At 39.6% G+C, this 12,159-nt stretch overlaps 1 protein-coding gene across 6 annotated transcripts in view; it reads left to right on the top strand.

Moving 5' to 3' along the window:
* Positions 1-12,159, top strand: part of ralgapa2 (Ral GTPase activating protein catalytic subunit alpha 2) — a 188,374-nt gene that overhangs the window by 39,563 nt on the left and 136,652 nt on the right. For 5 of the 6 annotated variants that reach the window (XM_077620367.1, XM_077620368.1, XM_077620361.1 and 2 more), the window contains exon 2: positions 6,521-6,587. The gene's annotated coding sequence lies outside the window, so the exon portion shown is untranslated. Of the gene's footprint in view, positions 1-52; positions 73-6,520; positions 6,588-12,159 lie in introns of those variants that run through there. The other variant, XM_077620362.1, reaches the window with a different exon arrangement.

The following is a 12,159-nucleotide window of genomic DNA, read 5'->3' as shown; positions in this document are numbered from 1 at the left end:
CAACCATTTCCCAGAAATCCGCGAACATAAACGTGGTCACGTGATTCTACTCCCACGAGCAAGAGATGCGTGGTAAGAACTAATTCGAGTTCATCAATCTTTTGTTTTTATTGTATATTTGTGATTGTTTAAGAAAAAACCCAAATCAAACACTTAGTTATTTTCTGCGTACTGTATATATGCTGCATAGTGTATTTCACATTGAAGTACTTTGTGAATTCATCCATTCGTTTTCTGTACCACGCATCTTCGAAAAGTTTGCGGTGCTGGAGACAATCCCACCTGATGACACACTTGTGAATACTTTGTGAATCGGTGTGCAAATTGCTCTGAATATTCAAAGTTAATAAAAAGGGCATATAAACTTAAACCTTTACATTCTTATGTAGGTATGTGTTTAACGTTTCCATTAATTAATTTACATTAGACCAGGTGACAGGAACCTAACTATTGATTATCATAAAATAATGCAAATAACAGTTAGTCATTTCCACGAGCAGGTGAGATGTGGGCTGAGCCAGGTATGGCTCATGAGCCATGAGTTCCCACATTAGCTCAATATTATCATATTTTAAAAAAATGATTTCAATAACAAACAAAAATGTAATACGACTAAAAGTAGTGACATTTAAGAATGCCCGACAATTGCTATTTTGACTACTTGCGAGGAATCCTGTCTATTATTAGTTTTTCTCAACAGTTAAACATTGGGAAAATGAATGTCATTATTGTTATTAAACATGATTATTTCTGATAGGATGGATTTTGATAAAGGTCTTGTCTGATGCTTTCATTTTATTTATTGTGAAGTGCCATCTCACCATACTGACTAGTCTAAATATCAACCATCAAATAAAAAATTTGATAAGCTTTCCTTTCTATCAGATATTGAACATTGGCGAGAACGATGGTGGAATCATCGTGAAATCTAATTTTTCATTATCAAAGTTCACCATTGACAGCTGTCAAATGTTGCATTTAAAGCGCAGCAGTGTGTCCTTTTATATTTCTTGTTGTGGTTCGTCAAGTGCAAAGCCTAATCAAACAAATTCACCAATTTTTGTTCAATTGAATTACTATTTATCTGCTGAAGTAGAAATTTTTGTTGCCCTTTTCTAATGCTAATGTGAAATAAATCCCGCTGTTTGCCCCTTGCATGTATAATTCATATTTTTGCAGGGTATCTTGTGTGTTATTGTAAAGTAAAATGGTTCCTCTTTTAGAGGCCATGAAGAAAATTGGACTTGAAGTAGTTATTTTCCTTCTCAGCTCGGTGTTGTTAAATTCCTTTGCTTAAATGCCATTTATAACTGTAGCAGACTATCTTTTATATATGCCAGCCAGAAGAAGAACTTTTTAGCCTGATGCCTGTACTTCATTAACATCTGACTTCATTTAATTGAGAATGGTATTACTAAACTTCTGCAGGTATTGGCTAAATGTCAAAATGGACTCAAATGTGAACTTTCATTCTCTACATATTTTTCCACCAAGTTGTGTTAAAGGTCAGTGGCTGTCCCTCAGTATTTGTCTATTGTATTGTTATTTTATTCATTTTTTTACCGCATAGTTGGATAATTTCTCTTTCCAAAACAATTTACTCTGTGGTATTTTACAGAATGTTCATTAAACAACAGAATAATTCCGTCGTCCAATAACGCAGCCTAAATTGTGACACAGTTGGATTTTAATTATAACTGCAATTGCAATTATTTCTTATTTATTAGAAAAGTTATTACCTGTGACAACAATATACTACCGGTACGCCTTCGTATTTTTTGGACACAGATTTTCTTTGTTTCGGCTCATAGGGCAGAGATTGTATATGTATGGCCATCGATATGCCCTGAGAGAGGTCACAATTCAATAAGAATTAACAGCTAGTAAATTAAATTTATATTCAGTGCGCATCTCTAGTGAATCCTCCAGATGAAAGTAGATCCTCCGTTCAGCCCCCAGCTAGTCAGAAACATCAGTTAATAATTTGATAAACAGCTTAAATCCTAAATTAGCATTTTTAGAAAATGCAATTTATACTCCAGTGCGACATATATATTTTTCCCTTTCATTATACCTTCTTTGGCTATTGCGAGCTAAGGTCTGACTTATAGCTTGAAGAATATGGTAGTTTATTGTACTTTTTACACTCATTGTTACTTTAACTCTAGGAGATTTCACTTAGTATTTAAAAAAAAAAACATAGTGCTTTTAGTGGTATGTGTTCAAAATGCTATAGTGTTTTATTTTCACGACAGTGTTCATTCTCCCTATACTGTCGTTTATTAGTGTCTATGTCTAATGACGTTTTAGGCTACAAGAGGAAAGTAATTAGTTAAGAGCCATCGAGTGGATGAAAAGCTGCAACAAATCCCATTTATAATTTCATGCAAAAGAAAGCTCACAGTTGAAAGGGTTGAAGCTGATGTGTAGTTTTATAAGTGCTTTGGTTAAAAAAAAACAATACGGCTATTTATCAGTGTGACTTTGGAAGTAATATTTGTATACATTTTCTGGTTTTATATATATATTAAATAAAATTTTATATTATATCGTAGAATGACTGCAGAAATATGATGCACCGGAATGCTGTCTTAAAAAATAGGCTTTCAAACAAAGACTAGAATCTAACGACAGTCAGTATTTGGTACCTCTTCTACCCGTTCTGATACCGTTAGTATCAAGTGTGATTTAAGCAGATTAGCCTTGCTGTATCAAGGAAATTCATCAAAGCATTATGCAAAACATTTCAGATAAACATTTCCTGCAGAATACACAATAGCTGACAAAAGAAAAACATGAACTTTCACAGCTATTTTTCTTCAAACCAGCAAAAAAACTGCACTCCATTTCATCTACTCCCACATAATCAACAAACAATTCCACCCTCCAGAAATCTTAATCATGCATTTGGCGAGATGATATGATAATCCCTAGTACTGACTTCAATCTTTTCTTATTTAGCAAATGATACTTTAAAACAAATCGTAACTGCTTGTGCACTCAAGATGATTTTTTTCTACTTCCATGAAGTACATGTAGCCAAGAATAAACAACAGCTCATTATATGAGCACTATTCCCCGCAAGTCAAAGGCCCTTGTGATCCATCCATGGACGAAAGGCCCAGAGGGCACACGGAACGCAGGCTAAGGTATCAGGACATGCTTTGTTTGTTTGTGCGAGGGACATCATCTCCCATCTCCTCGGAGGGTCACGTTCGGTCGACACCGCCGCCGGATGTCATTGCGCTTATACGGGTTTTAGTCTTCCAGGTGAAATTATCCTTCAATTGGAAATGAAAATGGAAACAGCAGAGTCAAGGATCAGCTCTGGCCCGGTCTTTCTCCTCTGTATTAAGCCATCACGGTGTTGTAAGGCGAAGTCATATAATGAACCCCATCCCCGCCGCCGCCACGCCAATATCCCCGCAGCGCATCGTGCATATTGATTGCCGAATGTGAGTGATGAGGTTACGTATGTGTGCATGATCGCGCAAGCTCACCTTTTTTTTTTTTTTCCTCCAGCAAGGGAATCGTGTTACTCTCGGGCTGATTAGACAGCTCATGCATAGGAAATCACGACCGAGACACTGCTCCCCATCTGCCCGCAGCGCAGGTGAAAACAATTTACACATCGGTCCGCTAATGAAGACATTCATAGGGAGCGCGGGAGGAGAGTCGGCGCGACCAATGGCGGAGGGAAAAAAAAGCCAGATCATAATGGGCCCGGGCCAATGCAGGCCACCGGCCCCGGCTCACTGGGCCAAGCCGGCAAGCGACATATCAGATAACACATAATCACCCGGGTCGGGCTCTAATGAATGCAGTCACAGCCCACGAGGGCAGGCTTTTGCCCGCGCTAAAGACACTCGTAAACAATTCGGCTGGGTGAAACGCGGCAATAATATGTTGATTCAGCAGATAATGAGGTTCTCCCTGAATCAATACCCCCAACTAACCCTTCTCCCCGGCGGGACAGAGGAGAGCGGCGAGCCGGGTCGGCCGGCGAGCACCTCTGCCGATGACCTTTACGCGGCAGTAAGGACACGAGGCAGTCTGAAGAGGACTGTTCTCGCATTGCACAAGGCGCTGAGTGTCAGAACTTTCATTCGCGGCAAGCAAATGAACAGGCAGGCACTGCATGCTAATGAGCGGCAAGCTATTTTCCACCTTTTTTATCTGCACATTATGCTCTTGACTTTGGAGAAGGTGGGAATTAGGTTGGACCTCAGTGTCAGGCTGCCTGATGGCTTCGCTCGGGGAAAAAAAACCTGGGTAATTGAAGCCGATGGCTGCCGCGGAGGAGGTCTGAATTTGGAAATAAACAGTTTCAAGCACTGCGCGTCATTTCTAGAGAGATGACGGGGGAAATGGAAATGAGCTGTCTGGATCTAATGTGCTTTCACTCTGGTGAAAAAGTGTGATCTTTCAGACAACAATTCCACTTGTTATGACTCCAGTGCCTCAATAATGACAAGACACTAAGTTGCTAAAATCGGAGATGGCAACTAGGATGTTCTAGCAACCATGTAAACCGAGTAAATAGACATCTGAGAAAAAGACAAACAATACTATGCTGAAGATTAAACATAAGAAGCTGTTGGTGGTCAGAGAGAGAAAACTAAAACATATATAAGTCGCAGTATTACCGTATTTTGCTGTTTAATATACCCCTCATTTAATATACCTGAGTATATTAGACGGCAGGGGTATATTAAATTGCGCACAAACGGGAAGGTACGATCCACTATGCCACATGTGTCAAAGTGGCGGCCCGGGGGCCAAATCTGGCCCGCCGCATCATTTTGTGTGGCCCGGAAAAGTAAATCATGAGTGCCGACTTTCTGTTTTAGGATCAAATTAAAATGAAGAGTATAGATGTATATTAAATTTCCTGATTTTCCCCTTCTTAAATCAATAATTGTATTTTTTTAATCAATTTTTTATGTGTTTTTAGTTCAAAAATCATTTTGTAAAATCTAAAAATATATATTAAAACATGCTAAAATAAACATTGTTTTAGATCTATAAAAAACTGAATATTCAGGGCTTTTAATTCAGTTCTTTTAATCCATTCATAAAAAAATCAAAATATTATATTTAAAATGGTCTTGCCCACATGAAATCGAGTTGACGTTAACGCGGCCGGCGAACCAACCCGAGTCTGACACCCCTGCACTATGCACTCTTTATGCCGTGACGGCATCAACGTTTTACAGACTAAAACTACTTACTGCTCAGGTAAAAACTATTTACTGCTCAGGTAAAAACTACTTACTGCTGAATAAAGTCTGACTTGGAATTTTAATGAACTTAAGTATCTATAATTATGCCCCCATGAACACCATACATATCTTACCAAAAAAGATGAGTTGCCGTTTAATTTACCCGGGTATATTAAACGGCAGGGGTATATTAAATTGCGCACAAACGGGAGGCTCAAAAAAGCAAAAATCATTTAATATACCCGGGTATATTAAACGGCAAAATACGGTAGTCGCAGGCCCAACCAAACTATAAAAAAAAAGTGCGATTTATAGTCCGGATTATACAGCAGTTTTTCCATTTGATGCCCTTGTAAATCCTCAAAACGACACCTAATCACTAACATGACCGCCTGTTTTGCTACACATTGCTGCCGTTCTAGAAAATGGTATCAATAGGTTGACTATTTAAAAGTTTCCAAAATGGCTGCCAGGCTGACCTGTCACAATGTTTGTATTCTGTCAGCAAATGACAGCCCCAGATAATCTGGCATGTGCAAAAAATCTGCAACCTTCCACCGATGCGGCACGCAACCTTGATGCAACGTGGCGGGCAAGACCACAGGGGTTTCTTGGGCTCTGATAGCCTTCATGCTCATGAATAAAACAGGGGGTTTAGGGGGCGTCCTGTGCAGCTAATTCACAATCTGTTTTTATGGTACTTGGCGCAACAATTTCTCTTCCCCTGCTTCAGGGCTGCTTATTGCACGGAGAGTGGATTCTCTGCACCTCATACAGATAGTAATTTGCCATAATCAGTCCGTGTGCACTGGTGAGTTCAATGCGAGCGGAGACGCATGATATGCCGCCGTGTTTCTTCAATTTTATGCAAATAAACAAAGTAGAACAGCTTTGAAAATTGCCCGTCATTTTTGACAGGCTATCTGCTGGCATTTGCTAGTGGCACTACTTTTAAAAGATATCAAGTTTCAGGTCTATTATTTGAGCGGACCATTTTTGAGTTGTTTTGCTGCTTTGAGTTACTCACTCAGTAAATCCCCAAAAATTGGAAGTTGAATGTTCCTGAAGTCATATATAGTTTTTCTTATTCAAGCTAAAGTCCTTCAAAACTACAGGCAGAAAGACAGCATATCACTTTAACTTAAAATTACTTCGCAGGCACCAAAAATAATTCATTCTTAACTTGTCTCTTTGACTATTTTTTTGGGGGAATCATTTGTGATGTTTTTTTAATAACCATTTCCGAACCATGATGTCCTGCTGTGATTGATCTAATTATGAATTCTGCTTATTACCAGAAAAACCTGCTGGGAAAATTCAGCCATCATTTCGGGACCTCAAGCTAAAAGAATGGAATAGAAGAGGGTAAGCATCCAGAACACACCAGTAAATCAACTTCTTAAGTGTTAAAACAAACACACACACACACAGAAAACTGTGTTTTGTAGTTGTCAAATTATATTACTCGTTTACCGAAAGGCAGGGTTTTCATCCAAACATGAATTCATTTAAAAACGGCATTTGATCTTTACTTGGTTTATCCTAAACTAATAATTATTTTTGCCTGACCATGTTTTCCTTGTTACATTTTCCCCGTCTGGTCATTCCACTTCCTTTGAAGGGAAGTTGGAGGCATTTTTTTAGCCCGCTCCCCATCCCATTGTTTTCATTTCATACTGTTCCTTACGCACCATAATGCTGTTTGGGCAGGCAGCCTCCCCGGTCTCCCTCTGATGTAGTTGGCATTTGACGTTATAACTGTTTCGGTGGAGCTCCATCTGAAACAAACTTTCGTTATACTTACAATAACAAAAAAAGCAGCTTGTTTTGTTCGACCTTAAAGATGAATATGCATGATCAAAGAAAAATGGGAACAAATATATTCCCCTAACACAGTTTACTGCTCTTCATTGTACTGTACCTAAATTCATTTATTTCGCTTACCATTGTGAACTATGAGGAACTTGGTTCCCCTCGTCAGAGTTGTGTTTGCATCTCAGCACGACAGAAAGATTAAAAAAGCAGATCTTGCATACATTTGGCCCATATTGACGGCATCTCCATATCCATCACCAAATGCTGAGAAGTGAAGGGTCTGGGAAAACAAACAACTCTAGCACCCTTCACACATTCAATCATTGCCCAATGACGGTGGTTAGGACAATATTTGAATGCTTTTGCCTGTTTCATAGCCGTTTTGTAACCCGATAGTATTCATTTGAACAGATCCACAGATATGGGTTAAATGAGTTGTGGATTTTTGATGCAGCTCATATGTGCTTTACACATGCACCAACAATAGGCAGAGGGGACCTAATTAAATGCAGACGGTTACTGTGTGGACTGCTGTACTGGAGCTGAGTTCCAAGCTGCCACAGCAACAGTTCATCGTGGCCAATTAGATGTCGCATCAAAGCCAGGGCAAGCGTGAAGCAGTGGGTTCACAGGCTCCATTGTCGTGTGCGTGGTTAGCAATCAGCCGGGCGCCCCGCTGGGATGTGTCGCTGTACAAAACGAAGAAAGAGTCACCTGAAAACGGCTAGTTGAGGAGAGGTCTGTTTAACTTTCAGCTGTTGTGATCTTTCTTGCCTTAATGTAACTGGACTAAAGGCTTGTGGGATATGTGATGTTGAAAACGTCAACATATTTGGATCCCCAATCATTTTTAGGTTTATTCATGAATTTTCAATTCAGCTATTTTTCTGTTTAATCCTCAATGTTGTCTATGTTAAAACTAGCAAGGTCCCGATCTGATACTCAGCATCGGCACGATGCGGCTATTTTGGAGGGAAATGTATGCTAAACTGTTCTTAGATAAGAATACGTAGTTATCAGCAAGATGAAATGGGAAGTGAAAAAGTCAGGATCGATACATTCCTAGTTAAAAGCAACGATGCAAGTAATAATGCAAATCAGTTTGCTTCCAAAAGCATGAAAGATGTTTAATGGCTTTGTGCCCCGACCTTGTGGCTGGCATTTTCTGATTGAACAACCTTAATTTGCATGGTTAATTTTCATATTGACTTGAGAGAGGCAACTGACTCTGGAAATTGGTATTTTTTTCCCTATCTTGACATTTTTCTGCAGCTGTGTATTCTGTTCCTCTGCAAATTAAACGTTTTGCAGAAAGAAAATTAACAAGGGGACCTTATGTTGCAATAAATTGAATTCAATAACAGTGGGGTTTTGTTCGATAGGTTCAGAGGTGACCTTGCAGGAGTCAGAAAAAATAAAGGCAAGTTCATGTGATTTGGCTAGGAACCAGTTCAGGGCAGGACGCACCCCATTTTCTCCCCATAGCCAGCTGCGATACCCTCCACCACCAAAAAAATGCAAGAATGTATGTTTGTTGGTGTGCGAATTTGCAGTGCCGTTTGCTGACTTTTCCCTCATAACCTGAGAGGCAGGTGTGATTCAAAAATGGCTTTCATGGATAAGGGTGGCGTCTCTGTTGGAGCGCTGCCATTTTGCTGCTCAGCAGCCAATCTGCGCCTCCCTCATTGGACCTGGGGAGGTCAGAACATTATAAAAAGTGCAACGGGGGCCTCTGGGGAAAGCCTACCTTTTTTGGAAAGGTTGACATTTTTGCATGCAAGCAAAAGGTTACCCCTGTGGCGTTTGTAGTTAGCCTGTGTGCCTCCCAGCCCCAAAAATTCAGCCCTAGGCTAGATGTGCAGTGTTTTGTTATACATGTTGATGTGTGGGTTTTTCTCTGCATACTCCAGCCTCACCCTACAGACCAAAAGTATTTTGATCTGGACCAAAAAAAAACAGGGAGCTGTCCAGGGGGCGTCCTAATCAGATGCCCAAGCCACTTCATCTGGCTTCTCTCGGCTCCGAGCCCCCCGGATGATCGAGTTTCTCACCCTGAGTGCCCGCAAAGAAAACAAACCGGTCCGATGCCCAGTGGGACACTATACAAGGGGGCATCCTTATCAGATGCCCGAGGCACCTCATCAGGCTCCTCTCTGCTCAAAGCCCCCCGGATGATCGAGTTTCTCACGCTGAGTGGCTGCAAAGAAAACAGGTCCGACTCCTAGTGGGACACCATACCAGGAGGCATCCTAATCAGATACCCGAGCCACCTCATCTGGCTCCTCTCGGCTCAGAGCCCCCCAGATGATCGAGTTTCTCACCCTGAGCGCCTGCAGAGAAAACAGGCAAGATGTAGGGCACCAAAATAGGGGGACATCCTAATCAGATGCCCGGGCCAACTCATCTGGCAATCGACCTTAAAATATAGAGGTAACTCCAGCCTGTGGTGTGCTAGCCAATAGCAGCCATAGCAACACTGCTGTCTTGGAGTCAAACTGCAGCACATTTTTAAAAGAACACAAATGGTTCTGCTTTAGTGTGCAGGGAAACGCGTCAACAGTAGAAATCCAGTTTAAGAAGAACACATTGTATAGGAAATTGGTATGTAGTAATTTTGCATCCCGTCAAGCAATTCCACAGAACAAGAAACTATTTTTCTTGCCTGTTGCTCTGCTCACTTTCAGACATAAAAGCATCCATTAACCAGTGCTACCAATAGGTTTTTGGTAATTTATGGTTATAAATGAATCGCATATGTTTTTCTTTTTTTCTGTCCACAATTCCTAATAGCTGATGATGAAATGTTAAGGCCTGATGATTATTGTCCAGTGTTTGAAAGGCTGAATTAGTGAATGATTAGTGTGGAGCAAATCTACTTCATTTTAAATTTGGTAATTATTAGTCTATGCAAATTCTAAAAGCAGAAGCGTAGCCACACTCTCAATTACTTGCAGCGGAATTCCATGAAGGCTACGTTTAATTCATATGCCGCAGCTGTTTTGGGGCTCATGGAACTTATATTTGTAAGAGGTCTAGTGAGGAGTCACTTAACCATCCATTAGGAGTGCAGTGTTTTAGACACATTAATTAGATGAAAAGAGCAGTATTATACAGTTTAATTTCAATTTGATTGACGAAGAGAAAGCTAAGCTCCTTTGTGTGTGTCATTAGGTATTCTTTAAAAAAAGTGCAACATTTGGAAGGCTATGTAAAGTTAAGATCTTTGAGACTGTTTGCAGTGCAGCGACATCTAGTGTTATTAATATCAACATAAGTTACACATATATACTAAGCAGAGATGCCCAAAAAACCCTTCCAAAACTCACTGTAATTACTTATAAGAAAAAAAAGTCTCATAATGATATGCAAAAAGTAAAACTTAAGAGTTCTAAATTATTTGAATGGGTATTTTCACGTTAAATTAAATTAAGAATGCAAATAATATGCATTTCCTTTTTAAAAAACAAACAAACAAAAAATCTATGACTGCATCAAACTATCATAACTTGGGAAAGGTTGCCCCCATCTGGCCAGTCAACCTTAAACGCTGCTGCTGTTTTTGTTCATTTCACATAGCCTCTTTTCCTCTGTCATACGTTTGAAATTGTTTATCTGAAACTGAAATTTACATAAACTGAGTTAAAATCTTAAAATCTAAAATACGTCAATTGGGGTAGGTTCTAGCACACCCACATAATGAAAGGCATTTTAGAAAATGAATGCATGGATCTGTATATGTCTATATATGTATGTGTGTATGTATGTATGTATATATATATATATATATATATATATGTATATGTATGTGTATAATAACAATAAAAACATTCAATTCAATATATACACATGTATTTGTTTTTTAATCATTACTATAAATCAAACATAAAATCATTCATCAGCTCATAGAACCCAGATATCATAATGGTGTGTACATATTATTTACCAGAGACTATATATATATATATATATATATATACATGTGTGTGTATATATATATATATATATATATATACATGTGTGTATGTGTATATATATATATATATATATATATATATATATATATATATATATATATATATATAATATGGCATGTTGACGCAACTCATATGAATAATATTCCTCATTTTACTAGTCCCTTCTACAATAAATCTTCACGATGCGGAAGCTGCCATAGTTTGCAGTATCGCACACCCATAATTCATCATAATACCAATCCAAATATTTGTATTCACATCCAAATGTGTTGTGAACAGTTTGCTTCTTTAAGGCACGCCAGTGTCATTTGCAGAATGTCGGAGGAGCCGGTTTTCTGGCGCGCGGTCACTCTGTGCTCATCAGTATGAGACTCGATGAGGTGAAGAAAAAGTGTAATGATGGACACGGAGCGCTGGGAATCAGCTGCTCAGTAAGCCCCCTTAATTGCTTAGCAACAGTCTTTCAGGGTCCCTCATTTAAGATCAAGAGTTTAGTGGACTGAAGGCGCCGCTTTGGAGAAATGGAGCTTGTGCCATTCGATAAGACGTCAGAGAAATGGGCTCTATCTTCCAACTCCTCGGCACCCCCCATTTTTCTCTCTCTCTCTCTCTTACGTTCGCTCGCCCACCGCCCCCAACACTTTCCTACCGGGATGATTATGTTACCTTTCAACTGCATGATGTATTCAGTTCTCTAGATTATTTTCTGTCATCGCAGTTAATTGAATTCTGTCCATCATATATAGACGTTTTCACATTTGCATAAAGGTTACAGTGGTGAAGAGTGTCAAACCTCAATTTAGACAATGTCACTCAAACAAATGGTATGCCCCCCCCCACCCTCGCTCCCCATCCAGTGCTTTCCGGAGGTGGAATTTAAATAGATGTATTTCTAGAATGAGGCGGTTCTTCTAGCCTACATAGTGTGTTAATGTGTATTTTTATTTATTTATTTTGGTCATTTGAAAGGCTCCCTGGCGATATGTTGTTGTGGAATGATCCGCATTGCATCGTGTTAGCGACACAGAGCGCAGGTAGGAATCGCTGTCCTTCTGCAGAGGCTCATAGCAAGCGCTCCCTCCTACTTCCCTACTTGTCGTCAAGTGCTTGTAACACCCAGCCAAACGTCGCCGCGTGAAAACGTCGAC

Source organism: Stigmatopora argus, chromosome 15, assembly GCF_051989625.1.
Source record: "Stigmatopora argus isolate UIUO_Sarg chromosome 15, RoL_Sarg_1.0, whole genome shotgun sequence".
Lineage (NCBI taxonomy): Eukaryota > Metazoa > Chordata > Actinopteri > Syngnathiformes > Syngnathidae > Stigmatopora > Stigmatopora argus.
The sequence above is the reverse complement of the archived record's forward strand: the minus strand, read 5'-3'. Positions and strand labels throughout refer to the sequence as shown.